Source organism: Lethenteron reissneri, chromosome 41, assembly GCF_015708825.2.
Source record: "Lethenteron reissneri isolate LAM-NWPU_2019-01 chromosome 41, ASM1570882v1, whole genome shotgun sequence".
Lineage (NCBI taxonomy): Eukaryota > Metazoa > Chordata > Hyperoartia > Petromyzontiformes > Petromyzontidae > Lethenteron > Lethenteron reissneri.
Window position 1 is genome coordinate 11,543,327 of NC_083819.1, and position 19,438 is coordinate 11,562,764.

The 19,438-nt window shown below is 51.4% G+C and overlaps 1 long non-coding RNA gene across 2 annotated transcripts in view; it reads left to right on the plus strand.

The window, feature by feature from the left end:
- The first annotated feature begins 5,032 nt into the window (after window positions 1–5,032).
- LOC133352709 (uncharacterized) overlaps window positions 5,033–19,438 on the plus strand; it is a 78,448-nt gene continuing 64,042 nt past the window's right edge. For both annotated transcript variants that reach the window (XR_009756289.1, XR_009756288.1), the window contains exon 1: window positions 5,033–5,554. This is a non-coding gene — a long non-coding RNA (uncharacterized LOC133352709). The remainder of the gene's footprint in view (window positions 5,555–19,438) is intronic.

The following is a 19,438-nucleotide window of genomic DNA, read 5'->3' on the forward strand; positions in this document are numbered from 1 at the left end:
TGCACCACATCACTCCATCTCCTCTATAGCCCGTGCCGCGCCCGTTTAGCCCCCTCAATCCGGCCAAACAAAAGCTATTTAGACATGCGGTGGCTGGGCATGCGGCCTACATGACCCAGCCAACGCAGCCTTGCTTGCCGGAGGAGTTCACCGATGGGACTTTGCCCAGATCTTTCAAGGATTTGTGAGCTCCTCACACAATCCAGCCTGGTCAAACGCAGGATGGATCGTAGGCAGGCCAGCCTAAATGTTTCCAACCGGCGATATACACAGTCACACACTCATATACACACTCACTCAGAGATATACACAGTCACTCACAGACACACACTCATATACAACAACAACCCCCATTCGCCACTAAGTGGCGGTGACGTCGCCACTAAGTGGCGGTGACGTCACCACGACGCTTGTGCCAGGCCAAGTGCACCTTGAGGCCACGTGAAGTGTTCATCCTGGAGCTCGGACGTGTTGCCTCTGTCTCTGGTGTATGTGTATGTACTTTGAAGCGTGCTCTTTTCCCGGCTATCAATTCTCTTTGTTCGGCCTCAAAGTGTTGAGTTCCATTGTTGCTTTTGGCCCTCCATGATGGTCTCTCAAGGGCATAGATTTCCCAGTTGTTTGGCTATATATGGCTTTGCCTGAGGTGTGTTTAAGGTTTCGATCAAATGCTTATTTTGACCACCAGGGGCACTGGATCCATCCCTGAGCTGGGAGGAGAAGATTTGTTTAGGAAGCCTTGAATCATTCATCCTGATGAGGTGACTTGCCCATCTAAGTTGGTGCTTCATAATGATGGCTTCTGTACTGGATGAGTTGGATCGCTCCAGGACACTTATGTTAGTCAGATTGAAAAAGGCCATGTCCAGTGGTAGTCTCTGCTCCTGGCACTTCTCTTGGATTTGACGGGCTGAGAAGATCATGGCTGAAGTTCCCCTGCCAGGTCGGAGGCCACTCTGGGATTCAGGAAGGAGTTTTTCAGCAAGGGGTAGAAGTCGCGTAGATAGGTTAAAAAAAAAGAAAAATTTGTTTTAACTAATACGTTTCGATCACAACACACGCGATTGTCGTCAGGAGGTAATCCTCAAACACGCTCAGACACCTATTAGCAACATCAGTAAGGATGAGCGCTTTGAACTTAATTAAAAAAGAGAGATGCCATCGTCATCCTCTCAGCCGACAAGGACAATGCCACAGTCATCATGGACAAAACCACATACAATAACAAAATTCAAGACTTACTTAATGATGGTAGCAATATAAACATTTTAAGAGATCCCACCAACCGCCTCGTTATAAAAAACAAAAATATAACCGATTGGACATCTTTAATCGAACCAACCAAGCGATTTTCCTTAAAACCCTCTGCAGCTAGACCACCCAGATTGTATGGCTTACCAAAAATCTATAAATAGGATACACTCGATTTAAAGCTTTCGTGACTGCAGGAATTCATCTTCTTGGTTCTTTCGGTAAAGTCACGTAGAATGGAAATAATAAAATTATAAAAAATATTTCTCACGACGTTTCGGCCACAACGCAAGCAGCTGTCCTCAGGTGGAGAACAGGTCTGTCGAGAAGACAGAGTCTGAATGAAAACACCCCAGGCTTGGGGCGTCTATTTAAGCTGGAATGGAGGGGGGAAGCGAGCCTTGACAAAATAATTTGCATATCAAGAGGAATTTAGCATATTTATGGGAAATTCAGATATAGGATTAGTCATTACTTGTGGAATGCGTAGGAGGTGGGCGGGGGGTTTCAAAGTCATAATATGCCTGTGCATTATGCAGGATTAGTAGCATCAAAGGGAGGGAGTAAGGTTAGCATTAATAAAGGGAAGGAATGTTAATAGTATGGAGCTGCAGCAACTAATATGCTTATAGACTATACAATGTAATATTACACTATGTATTATTCTACCCTACTGTATACCACACTGCTGTAAATTCACTATACAATTACGATACTATATATTACCTTATACATTGTATTAAACATTAGACTTGTATACTATTTATTATTATACAATCTGCTATACACTATACCATTGACCGTCGCGTGAAAGGTACTAAGAGGAAGCAACGAAATATGTCAATGGGAGAGTGGTGATAGAAGGCTTGCAGTGGAGCAAAGAATCCATTCCCTGCGGAGAATACAAGATATATAGGCAATGCTAGTGAGTGGACTGCGGTCTGAAAGTCACCGTAAACGTGAACACAATCAGTTAAGATCCGAAATGGTTTATTACGTCCTTCCAATGATTGCTGAGCCAGAATCCATCTTCTCGGTTGAAATTGTCTCTGTGTTTGTATATGTGGATCGCCTCATGAACGAATCTCTCATGGTAGCCAGATGGCTTGCAGAGAACCTCTGTCTTGGAGAAGTCAATATCATGTGAGCCCACTGAATTGTAACAGTGATCTGCCACGGCTGAGGGTACACTCATTCGTCCTATTGTTGTATATATAGGTATAGTTTCTTCTTTTTCACACACTGGTTTTCCTGCTTTAAGTTTTACCACACATATTTGGCAAATCTAGAATTAATACCAGCAACGTAGAAAAGTGCTGTTTCATCTACATAACAAAGGCTCAGTCCCATTCACAGCAGCCGCACCTTTACATCAGCCGCACCTTGACAACTCTTGGAACCTCCCAGTTCAACCAGTCTACACAACAAAGTCTCATTCCTAGCAGCGGTTTCAGCCGGACCACCTCTACATAACAAAGGCTCAGTCCCATTTACACGAACCTTTGCATCAGCCGCACCTTAACTCTTGGAACCTCCCAGTTCAACCAGTCTACACAACAAAGGCTCATTCCTAGCGGCGTGCTTCAGCCGCACCAAACCTCACAGTGATGGTGTCCAGGGGCCTGCCTTGGCTCCTCCCACCCTCAACCAGTATAAATACAGGGGCTGTTTTCTTGGAATTTCTCGTACTTGATGCAGCAATCGTGCTGTGACGGTTCCACCTGAAGACGGAAGCTTGTGTTGTCTCCGAAACGTCGTGATTTTTATTTTATTTTTATTTTATTTTTATTAATTTTAATTTTTTACCTACGTGACTTTACCGAAAAAAACCTAAGAATAAGTATATATAGGTATTTTCCCAAAATTGATATTAAGAGTAATTCTTCCAATATTTGTTTTTAATAACTGATAGGGGCGAGCATGGGACATAAAAGGGTGGGGCACACCCTCCCTTCCACGAGCAGATGCCTTTCACACCGACCAAGCTGGCGATAAGCCATGAAAGGTAATTAAACAAAAAAACAGGCATCACCAGCTTCCCGGGCGGCAAAAACCGAACAGACAACTTTTTTAGGTTATTTTAGTTAACGGAAAAGTAAAAAAACTTAGCGACAAGAATGAGTCGACATAATAGTATACACACACTCAGTGAAGGAACCAGACTGCAGTCACATTGGTGGCCTTTGTTATTAATTACCTTATTTGACTCTCATTCACCTCACATATTGTTTCTTGTTGTATCTTGCTATCTACGTGACTTTACAAAATCAAGGAATATGAATTCCAGCAGTCAAGAAAGATTAAGTGAAAACTTTGTGAGACCTCTAACCTCAGGACATCAAAATATGACTCGAGTAAAACAGCACAAATCCCTGGATGCAGAGAGACAACAAAGGTTAATAAAACTCTAAGAATACGGGCAATAACAATGCTAAATTACAAATCTTGATTAACACAAACCAAATAATAATTATGAAGTATTAGACCAAGGGTCATCCAGGTCAATCACACATAACCAAGATAAATGCATCTCATAGAGAGAGAGCCTCCTAACCGCCTTTGTCTCCCAGCAGCACGTGATAGAAATTTGTATACGCATGCAGAGGGCATCTCCCCTTAAAAATAAGCATCAGACACCACGATGAAAGTACTGTAAACACTACATAAGTTGTATTGTACTAAGCTATCAGAGTTGTGTAAGAGGTGTGCGAATACAATTTACAAATTTTGAGAGTGAGTGCCAGCTCTCACAAGCCAGCAGGGCTACGATAGGCAGGCTCCGGGAACCTGCCCCCGTGACTGGCACATCGTCAACGAGCTGCACCAGCAGAGGCCACGAGTCTACGAAGTCAACGCAAAGAGTTGAGTACTGCAAGCAGCAGGCTCCGGGGTGATACTCTGCAATCAACCAAGGATGGCGAGGCTTGCTGAGTAGGGACGGGTCACCGAGTCCGAGTTCAGCGCTGACAGAAGAAGTATCGCTCAAAGTCATTCTACACTGAGTGCCCCCATCAGCTGCACGATCAAAGAGAGCAATGACAAGCAATCAACCTCGAGAAAGAGCAGAAAGCACCAAGCATCGTCCAAGCCAGCATCGCAGAGAACCAGCTGCACGCGCAATCGTACACCGCCAGAGCACGAAGCAGCGCCACCGAGCGCCACCGAGCAAGGGTGTCAGCTGCCAGTGGACAAGCGTTGTGCCGACTCAGCTCATCCAGCAGGGGAAAGAGCCTGACCAGCCGCCAGTGAGGAAGAGGAGAGCGCCGGCTAGAGCGCCGTGTCTTCGACACACACACACGCCGACCAGCACCAGCTGGGAACCAAGACAAGAGTGAGGAACGACAACCAGCGAACGAGCTGCGGGCGCTATCTGACGACGGAATCATCGCGCACCACCGACGGCGAACGTTGTGCCGACTCCCTTCCTCCAGCAGTGGACAAAAACTGCTGCTGCCTCAAAGAGAGAGAGAGAGCGAGGAAGCTGTTCTTATGACCCTCCCCCACACTCACACACTCACGACGCATCGCCCGGCGTCTGCTTAACACAACAGAGTTGAACAAGAAGACAAACCACTACACACACATGAAACACATACCCGGAGTAATAATAAGAAGACTAATGATAAGGGCGCATAAACTAATAGCTGATCATGAAGAACATTGCTGCCCATTGAGTTATGTGGTACCACAACGACGGGGCCGCTCTGCCGAGCCAGGGAGCCGCCCGGCTTCCACCACTGCACTGCCCCCCATCACCCCCCCCCCCACATGAGCACGCACCCGCACCCACGTAGGGCCTTGTGGTCGGGTCACCTACCCTGAGTTTTCACCCGAGGGCCCCCTCGGGGGGTTACCCCACGGTTTCTCAGGGCCAGGGAATTGGACAGGACCCTTCCCAGGCTAAGTAACACTGCGGCGCCGTGGGCGGATTTGAGATCGCACGACCACGGCGAGCTCAGAGAGCCCCGCAGTTAGAAACGCATACAAACACAAACACGGGTCAGCAAGGCAGATAGCTGGGATCAGGACCCGGGGCTACTGATTGGTCAAAAGGTCAAAGGCTGGCGGGATCGCAAAAGGGCGGGAAATCCTAGGCTCAGGATTGGTCGAGAGACCAAGGCGGTCGGGACGGGGGCACCTAGCCTTTGATGTGGATAGTTTAAAAGAAAACGCAGGGGCAGTAGGGAACTTCTCTTCTTCTGGAGTAGTGACACGGGGTCAACGACGAGGGAGTCATCGGGCGAGCCGCCAGATCGTCTGCAGGACGACCTGAGCGCCGCAAGGTCACCTAGGACTACAGACGGTATCGTATTACGCGCCTTACAGCACCTCAGAGCGGAGAGTAGGATCCGTAGGAGAGGGTTAGTTCGGGGTAAGGACGAGTAGGAAAGCGGTTTAACAGAGAGCGCAGCATAGAATAGGGCTGTACGCCACTGGAGAGTGGGTTAGAAGCGCCTTGCTGGCCCGCACACACACACGGGTGGCTCGGTGGGTTAACAAGGGCTAATAAAATCTCGAGCGTAGTAACAAAACCGTGTTGTTGGGTGTTTTTGAACGTGGTATTAGCGTGCACGGCATTCGCGGGTGTGTGGTCGTTGTATGCGTAAAGGCCGTGGTCTCTGTACGATTGTGCGGGTACGGAGGTGTGTGTGTTAACGCCCGGGGAGAGCACTTTTGTGTGTCGGCGTGTGCCCCGCTTGCGTGTGCTCGTTACGTGCGTAAAGTGCGGCGCGGTGGTGGGTCCCTGACCTCCAGCCCCGCGGCTCGAGCGCGTAATCGGCTGCGCATTGTTGCACGGTTTATCTCGCGCGCACGGCGGCGGCAACTTGAGTCGTTGTGTCGGCGTGTGCCCCGCTTGCGTGTGTTCGTTACGTGCGTAAAGTGCGGCGTGGTGGTGGGTCCCTGACCCCCAGCCCCGCGGCTCGAGCGCGTAATCGGCTGCGCATTGTTGTACGGTTTATCTCGCGCGCACGGCGGCGGCAACTTGAGTCGTTGTGTCGGCGTGTTGCCCTGCTTGCGTGTGCTCGTTACGTGCGTAAAGTGCGGCGCGGTGGTGGGTCCCTGACCCCCAACCCCGCGGCTCGAGCGCGTAATCGGCTGCGCATTGTTGCACGGTTTATCTCGCGCGCACGGCGGCGGCAACTTGAGTCGTTGTGTCGGCGTGTGCCCCGCTTGCGTGTGCTCGTTACGTGCGTAAAGTGCGGCGCGGTGGTGGGTCCCTGACCCCCAGCCCCGCGGCTCGAGCGCGTAATCGGCTGCATATTGTTGTACGGTTTATCTCGCGCGCACGGCGGCGGCAACTTGAGTCGTTGTGTCGGCGTGTGCCCCGCTTGCGTGTGCTCGTTACGTGCGTAAAGTGCGGCGCGGTGGTGGGTCCCTGACCCCCAGCCCCGCAGCTCGAGCGCGTAATCGGCTGCGCATTGTTGTACGGTTTATCTCGCGCGCACGGCGGCGGCAACTTGAGTCGTTGTGTCGGCGTGTGCCCCGCTTGCGTGTGCTCGTTACGTGCGTAAAGTGCGGCGCGGTGGTGGGTCCCTGACCCCCAACCCCGCGGCTCGAGCGCGTAATCGGCTGCGCATTGTTGTACGGTTTATCTCGCGCGCACGGCGGCGGCAACTTGAGTCGTTGTGTCGGCGTGTGCCCCGTTTTCGTGGCCTCGTGTGATCTCGTGTTATAAGTGTGAACGTGTGTAATACAGGTGCGCGATCCTAACGCGAGTGGTCAGTGTTGAGTGAGTGCCGTGCAGAGCTGTGTGTGGGTGTGCACGTGCGTAATTAACCATGCCTGCTACGCGGACCCGAGGTGGAGGGGAATCCTCGGGCGACGGCTCCCACACCATGGGTGAGGGACCTAGCAGCGGTTCGCTTAGCAGCGGGGGGGCGATTGATGATGTTAGCCCGGCCGTTAGCATTATTGAGGGAGGGATCTCGGGGGCTAGCGACCCCCACAGTTACGTGGATACTGTCGTTTAGAAGTATTAGTCGTTATTTTTCTTTTTAATTGCATACATTTTACCAATGAAATCATCGATGAAAACTAAACTTTTAGAAACCTACGTTACGAATCTACACACTCACAGGGAGACTATTGTGTTGAAATATTTATTTTGATCACAGAATCTTGCCCACGAAGTTATTGAAGCCTTAGCCAATTGATAAGCATTTGCTGAAGCAGGCACACTGCCGCGCACCATTGTTCCAATACAATTTGTTAAATGTGTAAAGTATGAACTTGGCGGGAGACGACTTCACGGGTTGCACACCTTTTTATTAACACCAACTTCTCATTACACGGGTGGCTAAGTACAGCCTGACACACGGGGCTCCCTTGGCTACACCCTCACGGGCTCTTATGCCCCGTAGCTCTCGGAACCCACCCAACCGGGGTATCCGTCTCGACTCTGGGTCCCACAGCCTCGTCCCACATGGACGTCAGACCACGGGTCCCACAGCCTCGCCTCCGAACCACACAGCGTCCTGGCCCTTATAAGGACCGCGGGACCAGGGGTCTCGGGGCCCTATCTCTTCAGCTCCGTCTTCGATCTTCAACTGGTTATCAACTCCCTGAGTGCTCCCGCGCGTCCTCCTTTATATTCCTTCATGCGGACGTCGCTGAGAGCACCCACCCCAGTTGACCAATCACTGCGTGCTGCCTACGATCCTATTTCCCACATGGTGTCAGCGCGCACAACCACGCACCCCGCGCCGCCCCGTAATCTATCACTGTCGGCGCGTGTCAACACCACCACTCTTGACGTAGCCACGCCCGGCGCGCTCACACGCACGCCGCCCCTTTTGTCAGCGCGTACTGCCACTACATCACCCCCTACCACATAGCTCGCAGCCGACCCGGCTGCTAAAAATTTTTTTATTACCCTCCCCTCTGTGTGTGTGCCCCGTAACGTAAGCAATAATCACAACAACACAACACAATAAAACTCTGCCATCCGCAAGAACAGAACAAGGAACCGTAACAACAAGAACAATATGTATAACCCGACGAGCGACAACAATAAACGTATATACACAAAAAAAAATGACTCGTGCAGTGTCCCTTCCTTCCCGACCGCCCCTTGAACGGGACATTATACTGGGCAGAAGGGGGACGTGGCGACGAGCTGCAATCTCGGCCCCCTGTTTATTAAATATATATATATTTTTTTCAAAAAAAGTGTTGTGACTTAGCACGAGTCCGCCTGGCCGGTCCGTCGTACGGCACCAGACGCGGTTGATCGTCCCGTGGCGCCGGCAGTCCAGGAAGGCATGGGCCAGGCATCGGAGATCCGCGCGTGCCTCGGGGTTCCGGTTCACGACGATCAGCAACCGTCAAGTCCGAGACACCTGGGAGTGGGTCAGGCGGAGACACGTGAGGATCAGACCGCGAGACATCCCTCCCCGAGTCGACGGCCACATCACACGCTCGGTCGTTACGGCACAAGGGGAGGCCATGGGGTGCTGCGAAGGGTTTCAGCCGGGAGGGGTGTACATACCAACGGCGTTTTCCCCATTTAATCTGGATACTCTGGGGTCGCGCAATACGCACGATTTCCACAGGTCCCCTCCATGGTCCCAACAGTTTAGGGGACGTAGCCGACGGTGCATGTGGGCAGTGCAGCCAGGCCTTATCGCCTGGTTTCCAATCGTGCGTATACACCTTTCGCGCGTGCAATCTCTCGTTAGCGACCTGGCGAGACCTCGAATTCAACCTCGCAGCCTCTCGCGCTTCAGCCAGTTTGGCAATATTGAATTTGATGTGGTTGGCCAATTTAGACTTCTCACGTGGCTGGGAAATCCCCAGTTGGACATCCATGGGCGGATCGGCCTCCTGCCCATACATGAGAAAAAATGGGGAAAACCCTGTCGCCGCATGGGGTACCATTCGATAGGCCGCGAGCACCCCGGGTACCTGTAAATCCCAATCAACCTGATTGTTGCAGACCTGTTGGCACAACATAGAAGTAATCGTCCTGTTTAGACGTTCAACCATGCCATCAGTCTGCGGGTGATACGGGAAGGTACGCACTTTCTTCATACCCAGCAGGTCGCACACCTCGCGCAACAAAACGCTAAAAAAATTCTTTCCCTGATCCGTCAGCAAGCGCTTTTGTCCAAAACATAGCCCTGGACAAAGGCGTCTACCACTGCCGAAGCCGACTGGTTGGCGAGTGGCCACGCCATGGGCCATCGGGTGAAGTATTCAACGCCAACCAGCAGGTACTTGTTACACCTAGGTGTAGCGGGAAAGGGCCCTAAGATATCGAGCGCAACCAATTCGTTCGTGCGCGAAACCTGGATGGATTGTAGCGGTGGATTAGCCGCTATTGGTGGCGGTTTTTTTTTAGCGCACCCCACACATCCCTTGAGGATGTTTGCCACGTCGCTCCCCATACTCGGCCAATAATAGTCCCGTTGGAGTAGGGCGAGCGTCTTATGGAATCCCAAATGCATGAGTCGTTCATGAGCAGCCAGAACGACTCTACCCCGCATAACAGATGGCACAACGAGCATATGACGCAGGGACATATTATCCCACTTCATCAGGAGGCCCTGTCCGACCACCCAGGAATTTACCCGCGACTTCCCCTCCCCGGGAGCCTCTGCCTTCCGACGCAACGTGAGCAGGGAGCTGTCGGCCATTTGGAGACGGCCCCACTCAATAAGAGGCAACGCGAGCAACGAGTCCCCGGCCGTGGGAGCGGCCAGCGCGTCGACCCGCGGAGCGTCAGTGGCAGCGAGCAAAACTCCCGCGGGGGTGGCGACAGGGGGTTTACACCGCGCCGATTCCAGAAGACATGCACATTCCGAGCGAGGCGACAAACGCGACAAAGCATCCGCATTCGAGTGCCGCAATCCCTTTCGGTAAATAGTCGTAAACTGGTAGTCTTGGAGGACCTCCAGCCATCGGGACAACTGACCGGAGGGTTGCGCCACCCGCATTGCATATTGGAGAGCCGCGTGGTCCGTACGGACAGTAAAATGACGGCCGTAGAGATACGGCCTGAATTGCTGGATAAAAAAAACAATCGCTAGCAATTCACGGCGTGTCACACAGTAGCGTTGTTCCGCAGGTGACAAAACTCTGCTACCGTAGGCGACCACCCGTTCGACCCCCCCCGACCACCTGTGAGAGCACTCCCCCGATACCCGTATTACTAGCATCCGTGTCAAGCAAGAACGGTTGCGTGAAATCGGGGTAACACAAGGGAGGAGCCCGCACCAAGTCGTCCCGAAGGGAGCAGAACGCAGCCTCTTCCTCCTGGCCCCCAGTGAAACCTTACCCCTTTAGCAGTCAAAGCGTGTAGGGGCCTGGCTATGGTGGCAAAATTTTCAACAAAACGGCGGTAGTAGGAGGCGAATCCTATGAAGCTGCGGACCTCAGTGACTGAGGTTGGCGTTGGCCATGAGCCGACGCAGTGCGTCTTAGCAGGGTCTGTAGAGATCCCAGAACGGCCAACGATATGCCCCAAGTACTTGACCGATTCTCGAAGCAGGTGACATTTGGCCAGTTTAAATTTTAATTTAGCGGAACGCATCCTTAGGAACGCCCCTCTCAATCGCTGGAGGTGCTCCTCAAAAGTCCGGCTGAAAACGATGACATCATTTAGGTAAATCAAACAGGTATCCCATTGGAGTCCTGACAAAACCAATTCCATGAGCCTCTGGAACGTGGCGGGAGCGGAATGTTGCCCCATGGGCAATCGATTGAATTGAAATAGGCCTCCTGGTGTCCGGAAAGCGGTCTTTGGTTTCGATTCCTCATCGAGGGGCAATTGCCAAAATCCCAAAAGCAGGTCAAGCGTCGAAAAAAACTGTGCTCCCGCCAAGGCATCCAGCGACTCATCCATCCTTGGGAGTGGATACGCGTCGGCCATCGAGATTTTATTTAGGCGGCGAAAATCCACACAAAATCGCAAGGACCCGTCGTGTTTTTTAACAAGGACGATGGGAGCACCCCACGGACTGGAAGAGGGCGAAATGATGTCGGCAGCCAACATGTCATTAACAGCCGACTGTACATGTTCCTTCTCGGCTGGGCTGAGCCGGAAGGGGTTTTGCCGAATTGGAGCCGCGTCACCCGTCGCTATGTGGTGGCGCAACAAGTCCGTGCAGCCAATATCGTACTTGTGTTTGCTAAACACATCAGCGAATTCAAGTAGCAGGCCCCTCAACGCTCCCAACTGCACACTCAACAAGTTAGCAGACCCAGCACACAACGAGTCCAACCATTCATTCTCCTCCTCTGATGGAGGATGCGTATCGGGGCTAGAATTCGCATGTGCAATGAGCTGTTCATCCACGGGTAGCGGCGCCGCGTGAGCCAGCACCGTGCCTTGTGTGATAACAGCTGGCCGCGACCCTGTATTCAGTACCATAACGAATGGATCCCTGTCCACCCGTACCATGGTCTGGGCTACCGCTAGGTCGAGGCCCCCAACAGCTCTGTTTGACAGCCCCAACAGAACACCTTGTTCCCCCGTATCCACTCCGAGGGGTTTCCGCAATCGAAGGGGTACCAACATTTGCGATCCCGGGGGCACCTGCACAGTCTGAGTTGCCAGCGCCTGAACCGTTGCACAAACTGTACGTATTTTGGTAGGATTTGTCAAAAATGCAACGCGGCGACCCGATGGAAGCTCGATACAGGCCTGATCAACAAGAATATTAATGGGCATTTTAGCCAGAAAGTCCGTGCCCAGTAAGCAAGGAACTGCCAGGGATGATGAGACAAAAATTGAACCCGCCAATTTGATATCGCCAATACAAATAGTCGCCCGGATCTGTCCGATAATTCTCAACGATCCCCCATTCGCCGCGTAAAATGGTACGTCTACCGGAAGAAGGGGTCGACTTTGGACGGGAAGGATGTTATAAATAAGGTCCGAAATGATAGTGGCCGACGCACTCGTGTCCACCAGCACCCGGACCTCAACCCCATCAATAAACCCCGTTACAACGGACGACCCGGCCGATGCAGCCACTATCCTGTGGGCCAACTCGGACCATTCGACTGCTCCCGGGCCGTGTACGAACCCCCCTCGCCGAACCGAATCCCCGGCCCCCATATGCGGTCCCCCCACCGCGAAGCGGCGATCCGAGTGTGCCATGTACGTGGACCGAGCGTGTGGTGTGCCGCGACTTGCCGGGTTTAGCTGGGACGACTTCGGGCCTTGGTCGTCGTCCGGACATGATCCTGTGGCACGCTGACGCGGAGCCCGGCACCCGGCAGCGATGTGACCCCGGAGGCCCCAGTTGTAACACATGACGAGGGACGTCGTAGGTTTCGGTTGCTCCAGCTTGCGGGACGATCGTATGGGCGAACGACCTCCCGATCTCCACTCCCCCGGTCTCGAAACGGTGAAGGCCTCCTCCCGAGCCGTAGCAGTCTGAAGGTCGACGACAGTCACGGCAGGAGTCGCGATCCCCGCCGATGCACAGACGACCGTCCGCTTGCGCTTGAGAACCTCGTGTGCGTGGATGCTTGTAGCAACCCCCAAGGAGCAGATGTCCATTTCGTCTGCCGTATTGATGGGGACTCCCAGGCCGTGAGCCAACGCCAGCAGCTGCTCTGTCACCATGGCGTCCTTCCCCTCCTTGTCCATGCGGGGAAAGGCGACGTCCGCCACGGCGAGCAGCGACGTGCGATAGGCGAGTGTAGTTTCTCCCTCCATCTTACGCCATTCGTAGAACTGGTGGCGACAGGTGGAGGGCGGTCCGAACACCTTAGCCATGAGGTGTAGCGCGGCCTGGAGCGTTGAGCGGGACGACCTCGGGGCGGATGTGAAGGCCGCGAGTGCGTCGTCGTCGAGCGTCGCCGGCAGCGCGCGTAAGGCAGTGTTGTCGGACCACCCCGACATCTCTTGATGTGCGAGGAACCTTCGTTGGAAGGCCCCCCAGTCGCACCCGTCCGCCTTGAACGCCGTCAGCGCGGGAAGTCTTTGTTGGAAGACCTGGTCGTCGTCCTCCGATGAATGCTTTTCGCGCGCGCCACTGTGGTTGACGAAAATGGCGGCTCCGTCGGCAGGCGCATGATGGAGAGTTTTGGCGCGCGCCGATGACGCGGGCTGTGTAGAGTGGAGGTCCCCGACCACGTGGTGTCCACGCTTCCCGCCAATCGATGGTGGACCCTCAAAGTTGGCGCCAATTTCAAAACTTTCTGAGCGGAGCGCGTTCTGGCGGGATTCCTCGGGCCGTGCTCCCGCCTCCAACCTTGTTGTCGTCCTCCCGCCTCCATAAGCGGTGATTTCTGCCAAAATGGAAGCAGCAGCGAGCAGCAACTCCGCCAGGCCGGAGTGTGCATCCTGGAGGCCGGTGTCGGAGGCGAGCGGAGCGTCGGCCATTGGCGCGAAGTGCTGCAGCGGCGGCATCTCTTCGTCCTCGCCTCCCGAGGCTTGCAGTTCAGGTACGCCGTCGTCTTCCCGATCTTGCGCGTGAGTACGGGTGGTCTTCCTGGTATCCATCCTTTTGAAGACAGGTTTACTTCTGACACCAGTTGTAAAGTATGAACTTGGCGGGAGACGACTTCACGGGTTGCACACCTTTTTATTAACACCAACTTCTCATTACACGGGTGGCTAAGTACAGCCTGACACACGGGGCTCCCTTGGCTACACCCTCACGGGCTCTTATGCCCCGTAGCTCTCGAAACCCACCCAACCGGGGTATCCGTCTCGACTCTGGGTCCCACAGCCTCGTCCCACATGGACGTCAGACCACGGGTCCCACAGCCTCGCCTCCGAACCACACAGCGTCCTGGCCCTTATAAGGACCGCGGGACCAGGGGTCTCGGGGCCCTATCTCTTCAGCTCCGTCTTCGATCTTCAACTGGTTATCAACTCCCTGAGTGCTCCTGCGCGTCCTCCTTTATAGTCCTTCATGCGGACATCGCTGAGAGCACCCACCCCAGTTGACCAATCACTGCGTGCTGCCTACGATCCTATTTCCCACATGGTGTCAGCGCGCACAACCACGCACCCCGCGCCGCCCCGTAATCCATCACTGTCGGCGCGTGTCAACACCACCACTCTTGACGTAGCCACGCCCGGCGCGCTCACACGCACGCCGCCCCTTTTGTCAGCGCGTACCACCACTACAAATGCATAATCTTCCCGATGAATTCATTGACACATACTTTGCCTTCGGGATATGTTTCTTTATTGCCGTCCGTATGAATATCGTCGCATGCATGTTTAAGGACTTTTTCCTATCGCCATATATGCTCGCGTTACTCCGAGGAATGAATCTATTATTCTGATTACCCAGTTTGACAACGTAATCGTTGAGGGTTAAATGTATGGATCAATGAGGAGAACATCTCCAGGAGTACTGTGTTAACAATTCCAAGCATAAGAGTTCGCATATTAGAGTGTTATGTTTTTGTTTAGAAATTAAAGTTGCTTAACACAGAAGTGTCTGAGTGTTGCCTTCCTAAGTTCATGCGTAATAATCTTAATTATAAGAACTGTATCCTGCGTTGAGATTTGAATTTGGAGACCTGACATAAAAACACTAAGACATAATCAGTAAATGTTAAAGCAAGAATAATTGTCTTCTTGGTTCTTTCGGTAAAGTCACGTAGAAGGGAAGTAATAAAATAATAAAAATAAAACATAATAAAATAATTCTCACGACTTTTCGGCCACAACGCAAGCAGCCGTCCTCAGGTGAAGACCAGGTCTGTCGGGGAGACAGCGTCTGAATGAAACACCACCACGCTTGTAGCGTATATTAAAGCTGGGTTGGAAGGGGGGAAGGGCGCCTTGAAAAAATAATTTGCATATCAAGAAGAATTTAACACATTTATGAGAAATGTAAATATGTGATTAGTACTACTTGTGAAATGCGTAGGAGGTGGGCGGGGGGTTTTCAAAGTCATATTATGCCCGTGCCTTATGCAGGATTAGCAGCATCAAAGGGAGGGGATAGGGGTAGCATTAATAAAGGGAAGGAATGTTAATAGTATGTAGCTGCAGTAACTAAACAACCACGTAAAAAACTAAAGTATAAACTACATAGTATCATCAGTATACTAAATATATTCTCCAATAAGCTGAGCTACTAACAGTAAGTAATAAATGACAATTCTATGTCGCAAAAAATATAATATGCTTCCAGCTAAACTTTTTTCCCTTACATCACAAGGGTCTATCCAGTACTATATGCTGCTATAGACAAACCCAACATTAAATTATATACTGTATTACTATACACCACCCTATACCTTAGAATAATACATAGCGGCACAACGCTAGGAAGAAGAAGTATTATTCTATCCACCCTACTGTATATCACACTGCTGTATATTCACTATACAATTACGATACTATATATTGCCTTATACATTGTATTAAACATTACAATTTTATACTATTTATTATTATACAATCTTCTATACACTATACCATTGACCGTCGAGTGAAAGATACTAAGAGGAAGCAACGAAATATGTCAATGGATGAGTGGTAGTAGGAGACTTGCAGCGGAGCAAAGAATCCATTCCCTGCGGAGAATACAAGATATATAGTCATGCCAGTGAGTGGACTGCGGTCTGAATAATTGTATTATCCCGATTGATAATACGACCCGAGACAACAAAGCTAAGCCTAATTAGCGTAACTGCATACATTAGCATAATCGCATACATTCGCATACGATTACACATCCCTAATTAGCATAATGTATGCGCACAATTGCGTATCTTAGCATTGATTCGGAAAATTACGCATTTTTCTATTTCAATTTTTTTTTAAAATGTTTATTAATTTTTCAAGACCCGGCATATACAACACAATCGTCTAGACCATTGACTCACCCACCTACAAACAGGCCCGATTTCTGTCTGAGACCTTACAACCATTCACTGGTAAGACCACCTCAGCTGTACTCAACTCAGCTCACTTGTTATCGTAAATTAAGGATGATAAGCCGTGGTGCCAGGCGATCCCCCGCTGGGACACTACGTGGGTGGATGCACGGTGTGTGTGCGTTCAGGATGGGAGTATGTGTTTAGTGCAGGGAGGGAGTCGTGGTGCTTGCACAGTTGCTCCGCGGTCATGGCACCACAACTCACCCGGAGCCAGCACACTCACAGACTCACCCCGAGCCAGCACACACACAAACTCACCCTGAGCCAGCACACTCAGAGACTATTACGCTGCTCTCTGTCTGCTCACAGCAGCACTCTGCCCTGGCGCGACAGCAACACCCAATCGCTGAGTCGTGGGTGAACATCAAGTGAACACACCCCCTGTGCAGGTTCTCATAACTCATCACAAAAACCAGACTTATGTGAGCAGGTGATGCCGCATCTCTCTCGCCTTCGTGTGTCATCTACGGGGTTGTTTTTCATAAACTTGTTCATCAGAATCAGAAGATTATTTAAAGCACATTGAGCTATGAAGTTATTTTTCGAGGGCAACTCGACCGGCAGACAACATCAAAGCATTCCGCTATTACAATTATGTTGTAAATTTACGTTCATACTTAAACGTTGGTCATTTTAATAGTTTCAAATTAGACAGAGACAGAATGGAGATGACAAGAGTCAAAACTAGGTTGTTCCAAATTTTTAAGGCAGTTACATAAAATGCTCTTCATCCAAATTGCGCACAAAATCTGGTAATAAACAATCAGACACACATCCTGGCTTTTAGAAGCGTAGGGTACAAATAATTAGTATTATGGATTTGTGTACCTTATACTTTAGTGGTAGTGCCTTACTACCATAATCCTTGCTATTAAACAGCCAAGGCAGTATTCTGGATATTATCAATCAATCAAGCCCTGGCTGGGCATAAGTAGAGAACACGTTCCGAGTGTGTTGTTGTTAAACAGCCCATGAACTAAACAGTTGACATCGCTTTGCCAATGCAACTGTTTTATAGAACAAGATAAATAATCAATCTTTCCTTCACATATCCGTCTCTCCACGTACACATAAAAATATTTATTACAAAACCCATTCGTCGCACAGCTTCCTTCTGAGAGAAAAACAAAAGCAGTATTGATTCGGATAAGCAAACCTTTGGACCGGTTTCAACATTGCAGTGTCTCATCAGCAACAGAGTCAGTCTTGCTTGAATCAATGAGGGTGAACTACAAAGTTGGGTTCCATGGCCGCAATCCTTTTACGATATGGGTAAAAGGGTTGTGGTGTCGTAGAGTGGTTGTGTGGAGGTCGTGGTGTGGCTATTGTGGTGAAGTGGTGTCGTGTAGAGTTAGGTGGTATAATTGTGTGGGGATTAGGTGGTGGTATAGTGACATTTTAATGGTATGGAGGTGGTGTGGTAATGTGATGTAGTGTGTGGTGGTGTATCATACTATGGTAGATTGTGTTGTGGTTGTGTTGTGTGGATGCGTGGTGTTAAGTGCACCATTCTGCAATACCAGTAGTGTAAGTTTGATACCTGTGTAATGACAGTGCGGAGCGATAGCGGGATAGTGGTTAATAATGGGTGAGCTATTAATGAGACGGGAGCCGATGGCGGGGAAGTGTTACTAATGGACGAGTTATTGAAGATTCATGAGACAATATCCAATGACAGAGAAGGACATGAGCAGCAGGGCCAGGTGCGGTGAGGAGGATTGAGGCTTCGGGTGTGGCCAGAGCGGGCGAGCATAAATATCAGCGTGAGCGGAGGCTTGGGGCTGCTTGGTGTGTCGTCACCTGGGATCTGGGCGTCTCCATCGTCTGCAAGTTATCTGGAGCTTCGAAGCTAGATTGTCTCCGAATAGGGTTGTGTCTCATCACCCGAGTGTACGGAGTCACTCGTGTTACGTGTTGAGTTGTTATTGGACTTTATTCTTAACTAGCGGGAAGTACCCGGCGTTGCCCGGGCGAAAAATATATTTCAAAACTTCTCTTAAAACCCTTACATAAACATACACAGATACTAAGATATTGTGAAAGCCCAGTGGGCCGTTTGTCCATTTATATTTACCCCCGCGTAGGTATATATACCTACATACCCTACCTACAATAGAGTAAGTGTCGGGGTCGCTGGCCCCCGAGATCCCTCCCTCTGTACCGCTAACGGTCGGGTTAACCTCATTATTAACCTCATTACTCGCCCCCTCGCTACTAGGCGAACTGCTGTTGGGTTCTTCACCCATGGGGTGAGAGCCGTCGCTCGAGGATTCCCCTCCCCCGCGGGTCCACGTAATAGGCATGGTTAATTACGTACGCGCACACCCACACACAGCTCTGCGCGGCACTCACTCAATACCGACCACTCACGTTAGGATCGCGCACCTGTATTATACACGAAGTGAACGTGCGCGCGCACACGCATACAGCTCCACACGCGATACCCACTCTTGCGCCGCTCTGCGCAGCGCTCGCCGCCTGCTGGCCGCTTACGTTATGATCGCGCACCTGGGGTACGCCGATTACGCACGCCGCGAGCTTACGCACACACAGTACCACACGCGTTCCCACACGCTCACACTGCACGACAAGATCACGCGAGACCACGCTTCGCTATTAATGATTTATTACCTGGTACTAATGTTGAATCAGTGAGTCGACGAGGCTGGCCTATTCCCCTAAACCGGCACCTATTCCCTATTTATCGGCTATTATCTTACTTCACCTCCCCACTCCCTGTTTGGCGCCCGCGGAGGTTCGCTGCTCCCTGCGCTAACAACGTACCTCGATGCGTCTCACGGACGTCCGGGTCGCTGGCTGGAGCTGCTGCTGGTCCGCTGGCCTGGAGAGAAGAGAGCGATTCCCCCTCTGCGCCCCTCTATTTATCCTCCCTACCTCAAAGGGGATGCTGCGCTGAACAATGGGCTCGTGCACCTCGAGCCCGCGCACGGCGGTTCCGGGCGCTGTTGATATGCTAATCAGTGTGCGGCGTGCAAGGCGTAAATCCTAGTTAATCCCTTACCCTTCCTAACAATGGGGCCTGCGCGCTCAAGCGTAATTATCCCAACCCTCCATGACTATGCGCAACAGCTCCTGCGGTCCCGCTATTCATGCTGTCCCGTCCCTCCCCTGCTTGCCCCGTCGACCCGTGGGGGTGTGTGTGGGGGGAAATGCGCCTCAACCGCGGTGGCCGAATGCCCCATGCCGCGACCACACCATATTAAGGCTGGTCGCAGCGCCGCGGTGCCACGTAGCACGGGGGAGGTCATCCAATTCCCTGATCGCCGGAAACCGTGAGAGTTAACCCCGATAAGGGTTTCTTGGA